The following is a 21,786-nucleotide window of genomic DNA, read 5'->3' as shown; positions in this document are numbered from 1 at the left end:
CCACTTATGTTTGAAAATGAAAGAAAAAGTAATTATTTCAGATAGCTCATGTGTGTTTTCTCTCTTTTGGGTAGGTGGGTGTGTTGCTAATGGACTCGCCCATAAATGAGAGGTTGGTCTGGGAATTCTGGATACTCAGATAGAATTGGCTGGCTGACAGGCTTCATGTTATGGTATTCAGTGGGAGAGCAGAATTGCTGACTGAGAGTCCCTTAAAAAAGTCAGAATTATCAAGGTTTTCTTGAGGCACCAACATCCCCACTTGGATCTCCTCAGGCTGATGTCTCAGTTATTCAATTGAGAAGACCACTAGTTTTTGTTTGTCAATAAAGCTACGTGGGTAGGAGTGGGTACAAGGAAGGCAACTGATATAACTGTTTCATAAATAGATCTTCATTTAAGCCCCATGGTTCAGCCTCTATTCTTACACATTTTTTCATTAATTCTTTCTCTTTTTTCATTTTTTTAAAATTGTCAAGATGGAAGAATCTCTCCAAGATTCTTCTTGAAAGAATAGCTTCTACTTTCACTGCAAGTCCCTTATTCAAGTGGTCTGGGTTGAAGTTTCCTTCAATATGTTTTGTCCTTCAACACAATTACATCTACCTTTCATTTATTTAGACATGTGTCAATATCTTAACTCATATCTACTGACCATGAATTTGATCTTCGGTTTATATTCAAAATATTTAAAACCCATATGGCATAGGGAAAATGAGACAAGGAGCTGATACCAGTACTGAACAACTATGACAGTGGACTGAATGACAGCCTTGTTTTATTCCTTTTTGTTCTGTGCTGTTACTATTGTGAAGGAGTCTTGGGAGAGAGGAAGTATGCTAAAGGCATACCAATTTAGCTTGCTTTATTTATTTATTTATTTATTTATTTATTTATTTATTTATTTAAAGGAACCATTTTGAAATATGTCAGAGCACACGGTTCTTTTTTTTTTTTTTTAATTTTATTTATTTATGGCTGTGTTGGGTCTTCGTTTCTGTGCGAGGGCTTTCTCTAGTTGCGGCAAGCAGGGGCCACTCTTCATCGCGGTGCGTGGGCCTCTCACTATCGTGGCCTCTCTTGTTGCGGAGCACAGGCTCTAGACGCGCAGGCTCAGTAATTGTGGCTCACGGGCCCAGTTGTTCCACGGCACGTGGGATCTTCCCAGACCAGGGCTCGAACCCTTGTCCCCTGCATTGGCAGGCAGATTCTCAACCACTGCGCCACCAGGGAAGCCCCCAATTTAGCTTTAGAATAATTTATACATTGTTTCTCAGTCACTTGCTTCATATTTGCATTGTGTGAGGCAAAAAAAGCAACTCAAAGTTAGAGATGGGATTCTAAAAAGTAAGTTTCTGACTGTTGATCCTATTTTCCCATTAGTTCTTTCTAAACTTTTAAATTTTATATATCTGATTTTATTTTATAAAAACATACTATTAGACTAACATGGCTTTAATAAAATTAAAATTTAGACATGGCTAAAACTGAGGGAGGACATCGCATCATAAACTGTAAGCTGTGAAGCTCATTTTTTTCAGTAAGTATGCATTTTATGGGGAAATAAGTACATGTGTTTCCAATTCATTTATCTTTAAATCATTAAATTAGTCTCATTCAGAAGCACTTAGATGCTTCACATATATATTTCCCCTCTTTTATTCTGTCCCTCATGAGAGACAGCAATGTCTTCATACAAAAGGTTCACATTCGGGAAGCAATTCCAAATATACACATTTGGGTTAAGACACAAATCCAATGAAAGTTATGTCTTTTCATCTCCATATTGTATTTTATCAAAATAGAATCAGTTTTTGCTTTATATTATAATGACTTTTCTTCTTTCAATTTATATTCTCAGTTGGTATAAGTTTATATTCTTAAAATATCAGATACTCCAGCTCCCAAATCATGCAATTAATCAAAGAATGGAATTTTAATACATTCTTTTTTTTTAGAATAAATTAATACTGTATTGACTTGCTCATAGAAGACTATACAGTGATTATAGTAACCACAGAAGTAAAGGAAAGGAACATTCCTTGGCACTCCATGTGCTACTGAAGTGGCAAAGAAATCAGTGCATTGACTATTTCCCTCAAAAATCCAGTTTTATTAAGTACCCTTAGGTTTTATGCCTTTACCTACTCTTTTACACTCATATTTTTGTTTATTCTAAGGATATTTTTGAGAACTTGCTTATTACCTCATTACACAGTATCTTTTTAATGAAGATGTAGAAAGTTGTTTTTTTAATCTTTATGCTGTGGATAGTTGGGTTTCTGAGAAGCATTTCTTTTTTTAACTTTATGGCAACTGAATCATGGGATTGATTAAGTTCCCACTTTGAAATGACTGTTGACAAATCCACATCTAAATTTGTTGGCTATTCCTCAGTAGACATTTAATATGCTATCCTAATTCTGGCTTCATCTTAGTTATTTTTACTGTGTTTTCCCTTTGCTCACGTGTTCTTATTTACTTTTTTTAAAATTTTCATCCAATCTCTTCTTTTTTTTTATTTAATTAATTAATTTTTTTGGCTGCGTTGGGTCTTCATTGCTGCGCACGGGCTTTCTCTAGTTGTGGCCAGAGGGGGCTACTCTTTGTTGCGATGCATGGGCTTCTCATTTCAGTGGCTTCTCTTGTTGCGGAGCACGGGCTCTAGGTGCGCAGGCTTCAGTAGTTGTGGTTCGTGGGCTCCAGAGTGCAGTCTCAGTAGTTGTGGTGCATGGGCTTAGCTGCTCTGCGGCATATGGGATCTTCCCGGACCAGGGCTCAAACCTGTGTCCCCTGCATTGGCAGGTGGATTCTTAACCACTGTGCCACCAGGGAAGCCCCTCATTTACTTTTATTTATAGAATAATACTTAGCTAGGCTTTAGTATTTTCAAGTTGCACATAATCCTTTCCAGGCAAAGTAAGAACTAAGGTGCTGTTTTTATTGAAGCCCACTAGAACAATTTCTGTTGCTGCTTATCATTATAAAGATGAACTGCTTGGGAGTTAATTTTTAACTTATTATATTAGCAGCTGTACCTAGCGTTTTTCCTTGTGGAGAGAAATGTTTTTATTTCAGAAAAGACATTCTCTAGTCTGAATGGGTAGATGACAGTCCCAGAAACAAGAAGAATGTTTTCATGCACCAAAACATCAGAATTCAGGGGTCAACTAAACATGAGTTACAGAGAAGACTTGCTTTGTTTCTAGAAGGGAGGAAGAGTGAGAAGGGAGTAGAAGAGGAAAGAAAAGAGAAGAACCATAAAAATGGTGGAAAGTTGCATGCCCTGTGATAAGACTTCACTGTGTGCCCCTCTAAAATCTTCAGTAATATCAAAAAGGATTGCTTTCTTGTGCACACTAACAGGGGGATGACTTTCATGTCAAGGTCTATGCAATGGCGGACAAAACAGCTGGTGGGAATGAACAAGGCAAAAAGCAGGTGGAGCAGGGGCCAGAAGTCCCCTAGCAATTAGCTGAAGTCTGGAAAAGGACTTAAAACTTCCAGAGATCAAAGAAAACTGACAAAGTGCTACCAGAGGTCCCTGGCTTATATACCAGCTACACTTGTTTATTCAATAATTAAATGCAAATACTTTTGAAGTTTACTGTATAAGTATCTTAAAGTCTCTGAGATCAGGTTATGTTGTGGGTGGATCAACATAATACATTTTGGTTTTAGTCATCTCTAGTTGTTCCAATTTATTTATTATGTACGTTGAGTTTTAAAAACTTTTATTTTTGTCTTCCTCAAATTTTACAACCTTTAATTAAACACATGAAGTATACAGAGAGATGTTAACATCTGGGAATATGTAACCTGTTGTGGATTATTTTATCTACTTGTTATTAAGGAAATTTATACTATCTAATAAAAATGTAGGTTCTTTGTTATTTTTCTTTAACAAAATCGATAGATAACCATGACTTTTATAGGGGTTAAATAAATGAATGAAATCATATTTTACTTTTTCTCAAGCTTTATTCTAATATTAATAATTCTAGTCAACCCCCCCATATCATGCTACAAAGCAAACACAGATGACATTCAATGATATGTAATAGAGATAGAGATGTACATATTCCACAAGTATTTATTGGGTGTCTCTATGTTTGTGGCACTTTCTAAGCACTAAGAATAAAGTAGCAAATAAAACAGACCTACATGCCCATCCTCATGGAGCTTATAGTCTAGTGAGGGGAGACAGGCAATAAACATAGTTAATAATAAAATATGTAACAGATTGTAAAAAGTTCTAAGGAGAAAAATGAAAATGGAGAAAGGAGATACAGAGGGATGTGGGGCTTAAAATTTTATTTTTTAAATTTTTATTTTATATTGGAGAACAGTTGATTAACAATGTTGTGTTAGTTTCAGGTGTACAGCAAAGTGATTCAGTTATACATATACATGTATCTATTCTTTTTCAAATTCTTTTCCCACTTAGGTTACTACAGAATATTGAGCAGTGTTCCCTGTGCTATACCGTAGGACCTTGTTGGTTATCTATTTTAAATATAGCAGTGTGTACATGTCAATCCCAAACTCCCATTCTATCCCTCCCCCCTCCCCACCCATCATAGAGAATGTGACATTTGGGTAGAGCCCTGAAAGAGGCAAAGGAGTGACCCACGTGGACATTTGGGATACCAGCAAACAGAGTGCAAATGCTCTGAGGGGGAGCCTGGCCACAGTGTTGGAGAAGCAGCAAAGTGACCTGTGTCACTGTAGTAAAGAGTAGTAGGAAATGATGGCCAGCTTTTGCAGTCTTGTAGACCATTATAACGGATTTGGTTGGTTTTTTTTCCCTTGGGGAAGGAACACCATTGGAAAGTTTTCAGTATAAGATTGCTGTAATCTGAAGTGTTTTAAAAAGAATCACTCTGGCTGCTCTGTTAAGAAAATATTTAAAGGGGAAAGAGTGAAAGGCTAAAGACTAATTAAGATGTGAATGCAAAAATTTTTGTAAGGACATACACTGGCTTAGACCAGAGGTGAAGAGGTGGTAAGGAGTGGTTGGATTTGAGTGTTTAGCACACGGGATCTGTTCAGGAACTGGATGTGAAATGAAAGAGAATCAACGAAGACACTGGGATGGTGTTGCTAGAAACTAGGTTGGGAATATTGCCGAAAGAGTGGATTTGCTCAGATGATGTGCATTTCACTTTTGCTCCTTTTGAGCACCTTATCTCCACTAGAGATCCAAGTGGAGATGCCAAGCAGATTCAACATTACCCAGTGTTTTGTGTGTATGTAATTACATATTTACAAAATCCTAATGATCCAGAAACTTTGGGAAGTGCTATTTTCAGCTGACGAAATATGTTTTCTCATCAGATATGTCAGGCTATTTTTGCTGCTTTCGTTGTCTCCTACAGTAAAGACACTGGCTTCTACTTGATTCCCTAAAGTGCTTAATTCCCCATTCCTACTGTAGAGATGGACGTAAGTAAGCTTTCACAGAAAAAAAAAAATCCATGAATAACAACAAAGAGTTCCTCATATCCTCACATGATTTTCAGGAGCTCGATAAGAAATCCAAAGAGAAAAAGAGACAGGAGTGTGAAATTAGCATAGGTCCACGAAAAAACAACAACAACAAAAAAAACAAAGGAGACTTACTCTTTGGCTGAGAGTAACTGAGAGTAAATAAATGTTTGTGACAATCAAGGACCTTTTGTATTAAAGGGGATGAAAACAAGCTGGTTGTTTCTGGTGGTATTATTAGCAGGACACTTCCTCTGAGAGTCTTGCTAGTTAAGGCTGTAAAAGGAGCAACTGATAAGATGGAGTGCTCACAACTTAGCAACAGCTTGGAAAGTATTGTCAATAAATGCTCCAGTCTGAAATGGGGCCAAGTGATAGGATGTGATAATATTGTACAATTGAAGCAGCACTTCAGTATCTAATCTTGGGATTAGAGAAGATCTGGGGGTTCACACCCCTGAAGCCATGTCAGGGTGGAATTTATAGCTCTTCTCCATTGATATTAATAACAGCCACAGATTAGTGGAGGCGGACTTGGATACAGTTTACTGCAACATGTCTACGATAAAGGGTGGAAACTTGCTCTTTACACCAGGAGGAAAAAAAAAAAAAAAGAACCACCTCCCAAAAGTATTGTAATAGAAACGAAAGCATCTGGTTCCCACTATCACCATGTTTTGTATAAATGTTTCCAAAGATCTAGTTCCTTGATAATGGCTCTTGGTAAATTCATTTAAGAAAAATTTGGCCCTACACCAGCATTTCCCAACACAACAATGACTTTACACGTGAGAGAGTCATTCGCCCACCCAACCTTTCATGGTTAGCATGATATTGAGATCATTTGCATTTAGTTCATAGTAGGCAAACAGGAAATCCCATGCAAGTATGTTACCACTTCACAAAGAGCTGACCAAGAAGCCAGGAGGGAAGTAAGGAGGTGACCAGGGGAGGTAGAAGAGGATGAGAGAAGAAGGGGAGCGAGGAGAGGGATGGAGCGTGAGGGAGAAGACAAATTGGAAACAGAAGCTTGAATGGGAAACTGCCATTTTAGAAAGTAATCTTTTGAATTCTGTTTCTTAAGTCGTGCCTAGAAGCTGTCCAAACTACAGCCAAATAATAAGATTAGGTCTGATTCCCCATCCTAGCACTGTCAGCCTTGGTTAGTGTGATGTCTGTAATGCATTTGGTGTGGTTACTTTGTTTTGTAGCAACAGCAGGAATCCTCTACATTAGACATAAATTGTTTACAGGTTTTTTTTTGTTGTTGCCGAATTTGCACGTGGAAATTTCAACGTGAACATTTATACTTTATAAATGTTTTTGTTTTTTTTTCAGCCCAACTGACAGCTACAACTACTCCAACAGAAATGAAAATCACTACACACAACCAGTAATTCTCTTTCATAAGAGTTACAGGAGACTTCATGTTTTACAGTACTTTTGTATCAGCATGAGAGAAACTTTGCTCATTTTTTCTGCTAAAAGTATACCACTGCACTGTTTTAATAATGTTAATTAATAATAATAATAATAACCAACACCAACAAAAGAATAAGGTTACACTTGGAAAACTTGATTTGATGCCTTCCTTGTTTTTAAAACGATTTTCTGTCCTTTTCTTCATTTTAGCTCAAGAAATGTTTACTTATGGATTCAATACACATGGGTATCAGAAGAAGAAAATAGATTTATGGCTAAGGCATATGACATTGACATTAATTTTCAAGCTAAATTTCATGAACTCTCTTTAATTTTTTTCCGCTGGAGACAAAATCTTTTTATCCTTTTATTTCCTAAGAATGCTAACAGAACTAGTTAGTAAATGTTGGTGATTTCCAAATGGTCTACCCTTCAAGATGTTGCTATTACTAGTAGTTCTAATAGTTATTGGCTTGATAGGACCATAAAGGAATGATTAGCTTATTTTATGGGCCTTATTCTTTTTTTTTTTTTTTTTTTTTAAATTTATTTATTTATTATTTATGGCTGTGTTGGGTCTTCGTTTCTGTGCGAGGGCTTTCTCTAGTTGCGGCAAGCGGGGGCCACTCTTCATCGCAGTGCGCAGGCCTCTTCACTATCGCGGCCTCTCTTGTTGCGGAGCACAGGCTCCAGACGCGCAGGCTCAGTAATTGTGGCTCACGGGCCTAGTTGCTCCGCGGCATATGGGATCTTCCCAGACCAGGGATTGAACCCGTGTCCCCTGCATTGGCAGGCAGATTCTCAACCACTGCGCCACCAGGGAAGCCCTATGGGCCTTATTCTTAGCAATGGGAAATTAAGTCTAAATCTTGTGTTGAATATAATTGGAGAATATAAAGTCCACACTCCTGATAGAAAAAAAAAAGTCTTAGGTTATATGCTTTAATTTCTATCCTAGGTCCTTAAGCAATTTTTCTTTTAAATTTTTTCTCTAAAAATTACACTCACATCTGGGTGTACACTCACAAACTGAGATTGCTTACACTGCCTTATGTCAGATAAGGTGCCAAATAGAAGTCATGTCAGTTATTTTTGTTGTTATCCTTACTATTGTACAAAATACATTTTGATAAAAAAAAAATAAAGCAGTGAGGAAAATAAAAAGAATCAAGAGATGAAATCTTCCCGGGATTATCGTACTTGGTTACCCTCTTCAATGCAGATTTTAATTATCATCTTGAGTGTTCTGGCAGGATTTTGTAATGAATGAGCTTCGAACATTTCACTCTTCTCAAACAAAGACTCTTGGAACTTCAGTCTTCTAGCCCTGTAAATCTGCAGTGTTTCTTCTTTTGTCAACAGGCATGCAGAAAACCTTACAAAGACACATTTATTTCATTTATGAGAAATTAAATCCAGATTTAAAGCTCTTCTCTCACCCACTACTGTTGGCTTCTTTTAGAATGATTCTGTGGTGGTGCTGGGCCCCAGGAAGCATTGTAACATGTGTTGGCAATCTTGCAAACCAAATTTAGAGTCCCTTAGATTCAATATCAGGATATTTATTAGGAGTAATGCTTGCCTTGAGCTCTTTCTGTGGGTTGATGTTAAGCCAGTGGCAGTGCTTCTAGAGTGAGTTTTCTTGTTTATTCCTGATGATGTTTAATGCAAAGCTAATCCACTTCCTAGGACATCTCACTGAGGGCAAGTCACTCTATTAATAGCTAGCAGTCTTGACTGTGATTTCCAGCTGGGATATAGAAATGGGGTGCATATCGTCCTGGCAGCTTTCGTTTATACAAATCAAAATTACCTTGGGACAATAGGAAGAAGGTAAACTGGAAGAGTAGTTTTCTCTTGTTATTTTTGACATCTTGCTGCACTTTGTTTTAAATGTACTTAATTCTGAATTACCCTTTGAAACAATTCCTACTATTTTTAGCACAGAGCCAATCATGATTCAAAAACTGCAAAACAGACCTTAGCTGCTTAACAATATTGATTTACTTATTCCACTTAATGTGCTTAACATGTTGATAAATGTTTAACAACGGGCTCTCCAGAAAAGACAAACAAACAAAAATGCAAAACATACTTTGTATTATTTACAAATTTCCAGGGTATTAATTCTCCCACCATGATCAATTCCAACCTAACAGCTCCATGTCAACTGGCTTTTAATGTTCCTAAAAAATTAGCAGTAGGCTCTGGCAATGGCTGAATCCCACACACCACTGGAAAAATACTGTGTTATGTATGTATCTTTTATGTGATTAAGTACAGTCCTCTAAATGACTAGGAATTATGCTAACCTTCAAGAGAGCATAACACTCTCTACAAGAATAGATTGTTTGGAACGACCAGCTCTTTGAGTTACATGGTAAAATCCTGGAATTTGTGAGCTAGGAGGACTTTTGAGACCTCTGGTTTCATATATTCATGTTGAAGAAACTGAGACCCAGAAAAGATAGAGTAATTTTTGCAAGGTTATAATGGCAGTAATAGGACTTATACTACATCTACTGGGCCTCAGCTCAGTGTCCTTTCCATTAATTATCTTTATTGCTTAATTAATGACTCATAGAGATGATTTTGAGTTGCCTGCGTTTTCCTTGGCCTTGAGAGAGGTGGTTTACTGCCAAGTTGTTATAATCAATTGTTAAATCTCAGGAGAATTAAGACATGAGTCAATAAATTATTTCTCATTTCTTTAGTGAACATAAATAATTATTGAGCAATCTATAGTAAATCCTGCAGAAAGAAAATGTGCCCTTATAGCTATAATGTTTCTATTTTAGCACTTCAGATTCCAGCCAAACGTGCAAATGAATGGCATATCTTTTAATCCAGAGTTTTAAATCCAAAGTCCTTTCCCTAAACCCCTGATGACAAGGATCAAACATTGTTTGTTCATCAGTATACTTAGTGCCACCACAGTGCCTGGCCCTAGCCCATATGAAAAGTCATGAACTGTCTTGTGTACTCACACATTCTCTGTAAGTGGGAGCTACTAAGATCCTCACTTTACACCTGGAGAAATAAACGCAAGTAACTTTCCCAAGGACTCATAGCGGGTTAGTAGCAATGCCTGGATTTGAACTCATCTTTTCAGATTGTACTTTAAGCACAATACAATACGACCTCGTTGAATACTTTTGACAGCCCTAACCTAGTACGGAATGTTCTCCATAGTGTGGTGCAAGCCCATCTCCCTAAGTTTTCTCTCTCTAAGAGTCTGGGTGAGGTTTGATTTCAGGCATCCTAGTCCTCTCTTTAGGATCCAGATGGGCTCCAGAAGTCTTCTGTGTCTTTGCTAAAAGTGTTTCCCTTGCCCTTGTCATTTGAATTTCCCTTCCTTACCCTCGAAAACATCCTAACCTTGCCTTCAGGCTGTTAACCACCTTGACGTCTCCTTCTCAGAGTGCTCTCTTTTCTTGAACCCTGTGCACTGCTTTGTGCTTCTGATTGTCTTTTCTGCATGTCTGCCTTCCCCACGCAGTTTGAATGGGGACAGTTCATTATACGTCTTTATATTATCCGCTATAATCTGTACAGTACCGTAAAAAACTTTATGTTTATTCAGTGGATGTTGATGATAATTTTATTTGTCAATTATGCAGATCTTTGTAGGCATTTCACTGCACCTAGAAAGTGAAATACTGGGCAAGAGCATTGCATTTCAAAATGCCTTTGACAAGTTGAATGATGTCTGATAGAGACAATAAAGAATGATTCACCTGTGAGGAGAGAACTATCCTAAGGACAGAGACTGAACACTTCAGAGTGAGGCAACAGTCGCAAAAAAATGATGGTATTAGAGTGGATAACAAGCTAAATGGGAATCAGCAGTGTGCCTTTATGAACCATGCATAAATAAAACACAGCAGGCATGAAGTCCGTGCTAATCCTCTTACTAGATTTTGCATAGGTCTGGCTTTCTTAGGAATAATTCACCCGATTCTGAGTTGTCCTCTTTCCACTGAAGTGATGAGGAAGGGACTGTAGCAGTAGGGGTTTAGATGATATATTAGAAAGATCATAGAAGAGAAAGGAGCATGAAATTCATTCAGTTTTCTGCCCTTTGAAAACCATTTAACCCATAGCCATGATTTTGCAAAGAACTGCTCTCAAACCAAACCAGAATGGGTATTAGCCTTGTCTCCAGTTTCTTGCAGTTCAGAAATCTCCTTTGTAAACACTGTTTTGGCTATATAAACCTGATGATCAGGAACTTCACAGAAGACTGAATCTCAAACTGTATTGCCTTACTGCATTCTCTGTCCAAAGGATGGGTTCATCTGCAAGCAAGCGCCAGCCCTGGGGGCCTACAGAGCTCCTGGCTTGAGTCCATGTTTATATATACCTTAAGGAAATCCTTGTACTTTTGCCTTTGAATTGCTAAATCAAATGGTTTTTAGCCCCCTGAAGCTTGTGCACTTAATGAAAATGATTTAGTGTGGAATAGTGACCCTTTTAGTCCTATGAGGAAGCCTGGTTGAGTTGCATGATGGTGATGATTAATATTAAGTATTTTGGATGCTTGGTGAATTTCTTCAGTTTCACTTCTTCTAGTAAGACTTATTCTTTCATATAGTTCTATAATAAATATGTAACTAACCTTTATGGATTTGGCAACATTAGAGGCATTTCACACTCTTTCCCTCAGATAACAACCCTTTGAAATGGTATTATTATACTTATTTTAGTAGATAAGGAAACAGAATTTAAGTACCTATCCTATGAGAAACAGCTAATAAATGCCTGACTTTATGCTCTTTCTAATGTGTAATTGAGCCACACATAAACTTTCTCTTTGACCAGGTCAGTGAATTTGATCATAAATGCTCAGATTTTTTTCACAAGTTAAGACTTGTAGCAGAAACTTTCAGCCAAGAGATATGTGTCATGTGCTTACACTGATAAGTAGGCGTCTAAACAAGACAAAAATAAAATGAGCTACAGCGTTTCTTGTACTTTTATAAAATAGAAAATGCAAGGTGTTAATAAGCATGCTGATAAAGTATCTCTATTACAGAGGTCTTTGTTAGGGAAAAACAGTATAAAGTTACAGTGAGGAATAGTTTTAGGAACCATATCTAGTGATTCAAATTTATAAACCCTTTGAATTCCATAGTACCGTTTTCATTTTAGCATCATTACTACCATAGGTGGCATTTTGTTATTTACCTTGTTGTCATCATTTCCCGTTTCCATTAATGCTCTGGAGTTTTCTTGAAGTGCAGATCATTTCACTCCAATAGGCCTAATGGCGGAGTAACTTTACACTAACCCTCCTTAAATGGCTATGCCTTGACATACTAATTTTTCACTGGCCCAAACTGCAGCCTGTTAAAAGTAAATGCATTCCTTCCAGGCTCCAATGGTGGATTCAAGTTCTAATGACCCTTTGACATGTTACAGGCATTGACAAGGTGCTGTCCCCTCTCTGGAAACAATCTAAACATTGATCCCAATGAACAGAGGAGAGCCCTAGATAAGCAGGGAAAATGTATTTATAGACATTTTCAGGTCATTCAAGCTATATTACTCAAGGCTAAATACTTATACTTTCAGAGAGTAGGAGGTGGTGGTGGAGAGGATTTCTACCAAACCCAGTTAAATATTTTTAAAAATCCCTTAGATACCTTATTAGGGTTAGTCAGATGCAAAGCATATTTGTTCCCTGTTAGGTGATGATGAGGCTTATACTGACGGCGGTGGGATAGCATTAGGTTGTACCAAATAAAATTCTCCTTTCACCTAGATATTCTGGCAATTTTTAAAGAAATAAGCATTAGTGTAAAAGATGTATCAGAGAACATAGACTGCGCTATACGGTTGCTTCGGATTTGTTTAAAAATTCTAAATCATTTTTGAAATAAAGGGCTATAATGATTCTTATTGTTAATACAAGGATTTAATGCTTTACGCTCCTGCAGTGAGAACTATGGTCTGTTTATACATCTGGCAAACTGCAGTTCTTACTCTCAGCCTCAGTAGGTATTTTCTTATTTTGATGGCTTTATATGTTCAAAATTCCAGGTAAAATATAAATTTTCTAGTGTAGAAAAACAATACCTATATACATATGAACATATGTTTGTTTTTTAGAATTTATTTTAGAGAGCTTAGCAGTAAGCCAGAAACTTTTCCTAGAATGTAACGTCCATTAGGATGAGGATTTTGGTCTCCTTTGGTCATTTTTTTTATCCCTAACGCCTGACATATGGTTGATGCTTAGTAAATATTTTTGAATGAATGAAAATTCAGTCAAGGAGTATCTGTTCAACACAGTGTAGGAAGGAGTATGCCTGGCCTGAGGACTTGCATGGCTAGGGAATGGGTATAATCTTACTGTGGATATGGATACATGAGACTCTCTTAGATGGATACCATTATACAATCAAATCATGTAGGTAACATTCCACCCTCATCAAGCAAACTTTTGATTATAATTGGCTTCCCATGTTGATTGCCTACAGGTTAAAACCACCATAATGTGAGGAAATCATTGTCTAGTGTTGTTGCTTTGAAAATCACTACTCTTGTTATAAGTTAGTGAACTGACTTTGATATTACAGTCAGCTGTTTCTAGAGCTTGGTGATGTTAGTCCATCCCTGGGAGACAGTCTGTGTATAGAGTTGTGTGATATACTAAATACCTCATAAAGATACAAAAATATATACTGCTATTCTTCAAACAGGAGATCAGATTGAGGCACAAATGAGACTTAATCCTAAATAGACCATCTACTATAAATACATATCAGTGCATTTATGTGATACAAAATGTGCATATGTGAGCCAAGGAAGAATAGAAGTAAAGTCGAGGAAGGCTTCCTGGAAGAAGAAAATGAAAATAGACTGGCCTCTAAGAAAGAGAGGAATATCACAGGTAGTGAAAATGCTGTGGATAGAAGATGTAAAACTGGAAGAAAAAGGTTATATGAAGGATAAGTCGGGTAACTTTGCTTAAACATAACAAAGAGTCTGTGTTAGGAAAAATTAGGTATGAGGTAGATATGACAGATATAATAAACAAGAACCTATCATCAAGTAGAAGACAATGGAGAAAGAAATGTAAATAGCATCTCTGATTACAATGATTTTGAAGATTCATATGTAGTTTTATAACTAAATATTAGGTGCTCTGGTTATTTGTTGCTACATAACAAACCACTTAACCACGAGATGGTTTAAAATAGCAACATTTAATTATTTTTCATGTTTCTGTTGATTGACGAAGGCTCAGCTGGATGACTCTTCTGCTGGTTTTCACTTGGGGTCACTCGTGTGGCTGTGACCAAATGATGGCCACGGCTAAAACACCAAAGATGGCTTCCGGTGCCTTGTGGGGGCTGACTGGAAAGTCGTGTTCAAATGGGATGATCAGATGGCTAGGCCTCTTTATTTCTTTATAGAGTCTCCTTGGTCTCACTCTTTCTTTGTGGTCTTTCCACATGGTTTCTTTATATGGCTTTCTCTATCAGGTTAACAGAACTTCATATAAGGTGGCTCAAAGGCTCCCAAAAGTGCACGAGAAGAAGCTGTCAGGCCTTTTTTAAGGCCTAGGTTCAAAACTAGAATGGTGTGTCACTTCTACCACATTCTGTTAGTTGAAGGCAGTCACAGGTCAGTCCAGTATTCAATGTGGAAGCAGATTACACAAAGGCGTGAATAGGCTCATTGCTTATTGCTCATTGGGAGCCATCTTTGGAAATTAATTATTACAGTAGGTGATTTCAAGTCATCATTCTCAACAACATCATAATGACTGCTACAACACCACAAATACAATATTTATTAGGCCCTTATTATGTGCTAGGCACTATTCTTAATACTTAACCTGTGTTTATTTATATCTGGAGGAAAGCAATATTATTATCCCAATTTTATAGATAAGAAAAATGAGACCCAGAGAGATTAAGTAACTTGCTTAAGATTATATTTGAATTTGAACCCAAACAATCGTACTTCAAAACCTGTGCTAGTGAGTACAATACTGCATTGCTTCTCTTATAGAGGTGTAGAATTCCATATATATATATATGTATATATATATATATATATATGGCACCTGAAAATCTCTGCTAAATAATGGAGTGTCAGAAAACATTTAGAAATAACATGACAGCCCTGAATATTTTTACCACTGTTCCCAACATGCTTCAGTTTAGCTCAGCAGATTCAGCTTCATTTGATGTGCAAAGAATATGATACTAAATGTCAAGGTTGATTTTGCCAAAGTTGAAGGGTTCTGGTGTTGCCCAGCTTCAGAAAGTGATGCGCACTGTAGGTGATGTGAGTGAAATCCCCTGGAGATGTGAAGTGTGCCACTGACCACGTGGACTACAATATGCATGTGATCCCTGGCATTGTACAATGTGACCAGTGTGTCAAATTTACAGTGCATTACTTCAGACTTGGCATTTTAGGCTAAAGTTTACAAAATCAACATCTAGGCATCCATCTTTTTTTCCTAGTCATTTTATTACTGATGTCTTTGCTTATACATGCTATAGGAACTATAAAGATATTTCTTCATCTAAGTATATACGTTATGCTTTGATTGATTGATCTGCTCAGGAGCTACATGGTTTAGTGTCAAGAGCTCTGGACTTTAAGCCAGAAGAAGGGGGATTAAGCCCTGGATGCATTCTGTTATTAGTTGTGCTACTGTAAACAATCCCTTGATTCCTCTAAATTTGAATATAGCTGTGTGACTATGTCATTTGGTGCCATCAACATGTTTCCCTATCTATAAAACAGGGATGATAATCCTTAGTTTCAGAGTTCTGTGAAGCTGAAATGAATATGCAAAGCTTTGTATGCTAAATAGTTTCATATAATTAAATTTATACAAATACAAGGTAGTATTAATGATAATTGAGAAAAAATATAGCTGAATTGATGTTTTATAGCAATTGATAGAAACCACTTCAATTATATCAAATGATTAGGGTAGTGATTCTTCTGGCGTAGTATATATATTAAGATAGAGCAAAAAGTTACAGAAAAAGGAACTTTTCTTTGAAAACAAACTTTACTCAGTTAATCTTAGCTATTCAAAATGTCTTTATTAGTTTATAATTATTTTCTTTAATTTTCATAGGGCATCCATTACATGCCAGGCATTATACTGGGCCAACACTGGCCAAGAGAGGTTTCTGTGATGATGGAAATGTTTTACATCTGCACTGTCCAGTAGAGCAGTTATCTACCACGTGTGTCTATTGAGAGCTTGAGATGTGGCTTTTGCAACTGATGAACTGAATTTTTAATTTAATTTAAATTAATTTAAATTTAAATGTAAGTAGCCACATGTGTCTGGCAGCTACTGTACTGAATGATTCAACACTAGACATTGCATCACTGTATCCCACCCTCCTTCATATCCTGATTCTCTTTTGTGAAAGAGTGCACTAGGAGTCATTCATCTGTTGATAGTGATAGATCTTGTTTATCCCTCCTCTTTGACTTGATTTCTTCTTTAGTTAAGGGCACATTTTTAAGGCTACTGACAAATGTTAGTGAGGCCATCTGACCTAAAGGAGTACTGGTAATAACTGCTCTCTCTAGGCATGTGGGGCTCATGAATTTCAGCCTGATTTTCCTCAAACGCCAGCCGATATAACAAAAAAGTAAAACTAACTGAATGCTCAATCCCCTAATCATCGTTTGAGAAAAAAGAAATAACACAGGATGGATAGCAAAGGAGCCACTCTAATAAGGACCCAGCATTAGAGTGGGAAGAACTCAGTGGCTTCTTGTATCTTACATGATTTAATTTTTTAGCTTTGGAAAAATTCAGAATTCATTTTGTTATGCTCTTTTCATTTAATTTTTAAACCCTGGGAAAATTCAATCCATATGTTTCTGATCAGTGTAGACATAACTCATCGAAATGTGTTTGGTAAAGGTTGTTTTGAAGAGGTTCCAGAAATCCTGTGAGTCTTTTGAATCAAGAGAAAGACTGCACCAGTTTCACATAAAACTCCCATCTGGCCAGAGGTGCTTTAGCAGGCAGTCCGGCCATCCACCAGGCTAGGTGAGCACTGAGGCAATTCCCTCTTCCATAGCTAATGTACGAATATATGAGTATTTAGGAATTTGTTATCTCTGTATGTACAATATAGGACTCAAAAGGGTCTGAAAATCACCTAGCTCTATCCTGTCAGTGTTAAAAATGAGGAAACTGTGGCTCAGAGAGCAAAAGCAACTTGTGCAAGGCCTTCAATGTGGCTTATGACAGAGCTGGAACTCTGGACACCTGGTTGCTGACCATCGATAGTTTTCGACACAGCAAACAGTCCTTTCTTCAGTCTTTAAAAGTCAGAGTAGCGGTGGATTAAAAAACTACCTTGGTGTTATTAAGAACATCTTTGGTAATAACTATAAATGGAAAGTAACATTAAAAATTTGTATAAAATTTTTAAAAAATTAAAATAAAAAAAGAACAGACACTTGAATGAATTTTTGAATTTTTCCTTGAATGATACATGATTTATTAATATTTCAATTAAATATGTATATATGTCCAAGTTATTGTCAAAAGAAAAATTATATTTTAATTGACATAAAAGTAGAGACACTTCTTATGGTGAACATCTAATGGAAAATTCCTCTTGGCAGCCAGCTGTTTTTCAATCAAAGGTAAATGAAAATAAGAGAAAAGATTTTGCTTAATCTTTTCAGAGGAAAAGAAGTATAGCCATATACTATATGATTTGTTAACATAGAAGCTTATAGGGTGATATGATATAATCCAAGGGATGAATTGTGATTCAGTTCACACCTGATGCTATGAGATCTGATGGCTTTTTTGGGGTTTTGTTCTAGGGATTTTAGAGAAGAGGTGTCACTTAAACTCTTAAGTGCTATCAGTTTGTCTGGTGAATGTCTGTCTGAAGGAATCTTCCTGTCTCTAAATTCTTGTCTGTTGCTGTCATCAATTCAATAGCATTATAGCTCCCCTCTAAAAATTTATAAGCTAGCAAAAGGCTGAAGCTGGGAAGATAAAAAGTGCTCATTGTGTTATCTATCATTTGCCTGCTTCGGAGATGTTTATACACAAAGGCTTTTTGTACAGCGACTACTCAAACTTCTGACAATTTACAAATGCCATCCTAAATAGATTAAAAAAATTAACCTTAAGTAGACGGAGGATTTGGGGAATGGGGATGGGAGGTTTTGTGTACAGCCCTCTCTTTGTGTTTGATTCATGGGGTAAGATTCTGAGTATCAGGAGATCTTTGTTACAGTCTACAATCTTCTACTTGATCTGTGACTCTGAACAAGTTATTTAATCTCCTGTGCTCATTCTAGTTTCTTAGTGTTTAAAGAGGAGAGGGAAATTCCACAAAAATTAAAGTGCTATTAAAATAATAATCAACATAACACATTAGAAACTATAACATCATTTATTAAAGATCAGATGTTGTTACAAGAAAAAGTTTTAAATTTAATCTTATGCAGGAAGGCTAGATGCAAATTAAAAGATGAGGCTCCCAATATTTTCAAAATACAAAACTAGAAGGAACCAAAGACACTACAGATAGAATTAAGGTTAAAAAGAGGTCTCACAAAGGAGCAAAGGGAATAGGAAAGGCTACTATGGAGGAAAATATCTTAAAATAATAATAAAAGCAGGCACATTTTCTTTAAAATTTAAAATATGTGATATTTTGGGAAAGAAGAAAAGATCAGTAGAAACAGAAATGTTATAGATATTCAAAATTGTATAAATGATCATAAATATACTAAGTAAATTTTCTCTGTGATTTCAATGAGATGTAAAACTTTTAAAAGAAATGTATTATATTTACTAATATTAATTATATAATCAGACATATAGAGATTATATTTGTAGTCTTGTGGTTATAATAGATCATGTTAAAATTGATCAATTTAAAGATTATTTGAGGGTTTTAAATTTTTTATGATAGATGTGCCTAGTAGGCCAGCTTTAATCCAAATATATCTCCTCGTTTATACATCTTGTTGAATATTCATGTCATTTTAACATACTAGAGAACTGCTTTTTCACCTCTGGTAATTTTATTACCGTGATTGGATTTGCTATAACCTCAACTCTAAGCAAGAAAATAAAGACTTCAGTAATGTCAGATAAAATATCATGCATGTGTAAGTGGCCTTGTAATGTACTATTATTGTTTCATAGTCACATTTAATGATAATTATTCTTTGGAGAACTTTGCATTGTGTGGTTTCTGTAGAGTTACATGTGATTTAGTGACAATGGATTTCTTTTTAGTGATTACAGATTTAAAGGATAGTGAACCCTTCAGATTTTAAAACAACAGAATATCCAAGAGGATTTTATTTTCAACTCTTGTTTACTTCCTAAATCATGCATTAATGTGATGTTTGGAAAATGAGCTAAATATTCCCGTGCTGAGCTGGAGCCATGTAGAATGTGAGTTAGAAAAGTGAAAACAAATTGCCCATGTGTCTTGGAAATGATGTGTTATACAGAAATGCATTTACAAATAAAACATACTAAAAATGGGGGTGTGATGTGGCGTGTACCTCTGGTTAGGAAATAAACCTGTTTTTTGCATGCAGGACGTGACCTTATATAGAGTAAAAGGATTAATATATGTAAAATACATAGAACACTGCCAGGTACACAGGAAGAGCTAAACAGTGTTTGCCACCATCACTTTCATCATCACTGTTATTCACCCTCCTTCCTCCTGGTCTCTGACCTGTAAACTAAACTTAGATTCCTGGCTCAACTATTTTAAGAACTGTCTTAAAACTATTCTTAGTTCTTTTATCCTTTCGCTGTTCCCCGCAGGCAGGAGACAATGCTCACCCCGAAACAACTGAATCCTTCTCTTCCTTTAGAATTAGGGGCTGCTGAAGGAGAAAAAAACTCACCTCTGCTATTTAGAATGTCAGCTTTTGAAACTGAGCCTGCAGATTGTTCAGCAATCTCTAGTCAACTAGTTTCTCTGTCTCTCAAAGGGGACATTTCAAACGTTATTCCCTCCTTCAAATCTCTATCCCAACTTGATTTTTCCTCTTAACAAATGACCTCATCTCAGTCTTTGCTGTAGAAGAAGCAAAATGATTAAACTTACACTGCGCGTGCACACACACACACATCGTTAAAACCCGTCAACTTCTCTCATCAATGGCTCGAAAGAAACTCTGTCTTCCCCCAGTCCAGTATTTTTACCTTCCTTTTCTGCCTCATAACCGAGTTGTCATATTCTTTCCTGAGCTCTCCCTTGCTCTGCTCTTCATCAAGGCCTGTTTCATTTTCCCCCAAATCTTGCTCTGTCTGTCACTCTCTGTCTAGGATATTCAAACATATGTCCCTTTTCCTTTTGCTTCTTTCCTTTTAGACATGAAAAAAGAAGTCTATTCTCATCTTTAAAAAAAAAAAAAGAAAAATCCTTTCTCTCAAGCTAATCCAGTTCTTCCCTGCCGGCTCTTTCATAAACATTTGAAGTTTTGCTTGTCCTGCTTCCCTTTCCATCGATCCTCACCCCCACCCCACCGTCTCCAAAAGGCTGATAGTGCAGCAGAGATGATCTCGTTGCCTGATCAGTGGTGTCTTCTTGCTCGTTACCCTGATTAATCTCTCCGTAGTGTTTGGTACCCATGGATGCTTCTGCTTCCGGCAAGTCACTTTCCTCGGGATACTGTTACTTTCTTCCTTGCTGTGTCCCCTGCCCGCTTTTTTGACTTCTCTGTTTTAATGTCCTTATCTCCTGTAGTGCTTCCTTTTCTTGCATCTGTCCCTTATGTGGAGCCAATTTCCCAAACGTCCATCTTTAGCTTTCTCTTGTTACTTCATATTCTCTCTCCATGAGAGATCTTGTTTCCTTCCTTTAATCTGGTGGCCTGAACTCACACACATTTTTATATAGGAGATGAAAATCATGCCTACATTTTACATACATTATGTATACTTACAATTTGCATCATAAATATATGTGGAAGTACTATGAACTCTAGTCATCTGTCTACCAATGACCTGTCATCTCTGCATCATCTATCATTGTTTCTCGCTCTGTTCTCTCTCTGGAACTACGGACACATTACTTACTGGCAATATGACCTGAATATCTTGAAGACCTCTCTCTTGTCGTTACTACTGGTATCCATTAATCCATCAAATTCTGTCAGTTCTGTTTTTAGAAGGCCTATTATATCTGCCCCTCCCAGATTCATTCATACTCCCAGTTTGAAAGTTCAAACTTCTTCCATTTCCTATTTGAACTATTTGAGTAATCTTGCTGTGTTTTAGTTTTTAATTTATTTCTGTTTTTGTTTACTCTGGAGCCACCAACTCCAAATCATTTTTTTACCTTTCTAACTTAATTATTTTTCTAAAAAGTCAGATATGATTAATGTGACTCTTTTGCTAAAAACCTAACCTGACTCTAATTTTTTTTTCTCTAAGATAAAACCTAATTTTTTTTTAGCATGGCATCCAGAGAGTTCTCCCCAAACTGGCCTTAACCTGCATTTCTAGTTTTATCACTGTCGTTTCCCTGTGCACTCAAACACTGAGTACACAGGACTATGAAGTTCCTTGCATCTGCCATCTCGACTCTGGGTAGAGTCTGATCTTTCTGCCAAAATACATTCTTTTACCCTTATCCATACATTGCATGGATAAAACATTAGAATAGTACACATAGTAATCACTTAATAAATATTGAATATTTTATTACATTTTGTTATTTTTCCCTAGTTTTCATAAACTCTTTTATATTGTCTGATCTAATTCTGCCGAGTTGGAATTCATGACTCTTTCCTCAGTCTCCCATAGTACGTAATACACTCTACACTGTCTTATGGATAGTTGCTTATTTGTTTGCCTTTCTCACTAAAGAATAC

The 21,786-nt window shown here is 36.6% G+C and overlaps 1 protein-coding gene and 1 long non-coding RNA gene across 2 annotated transcripts in view; one reads left to right on the top strand and one right to left on the bottom strand.

Annotated features, from left to right (window-relative positions):
* LOC309661338 (uncharacterized protein) overlaps window positions 1-21,786 on the top strand; it is a gene marked incomplete at its 5' end in the record, with an annotated part of 709,907 nt that overhangs the window by 534,076 nt on the left and 154,045 nt on the right. The window lies entirely within an intron of this gene.
* Window positions 911-14,960, bottom strand: LOC309661392. Its single transcript, XR_014264013.1, has 2 exons — window positions 7,745-14,960; window positions 911-7,423 (listed from the first exon to the last, which is right to left on the bottom strand). It is a non-coding gene; the product is annotated as an uncharacterized lncRNA (long non-coding RNA).

The sequence above is a fragment of the Balaenoptera physalus genome (genome assembly GCF_965194825.1).
Source record: "Balaenoptera physalus genome assembly, chromosome: 5".
Lineage (NCBI taxonomy): Eukaryota > Metazoa > Chordata > Mammalia > Artiodactyla > Balaenopteridae > Balaenoptera > Balaenoptera physalus.
This window is presented reverse-complemented; position numbering and strand designations above follow the sequence as displayed.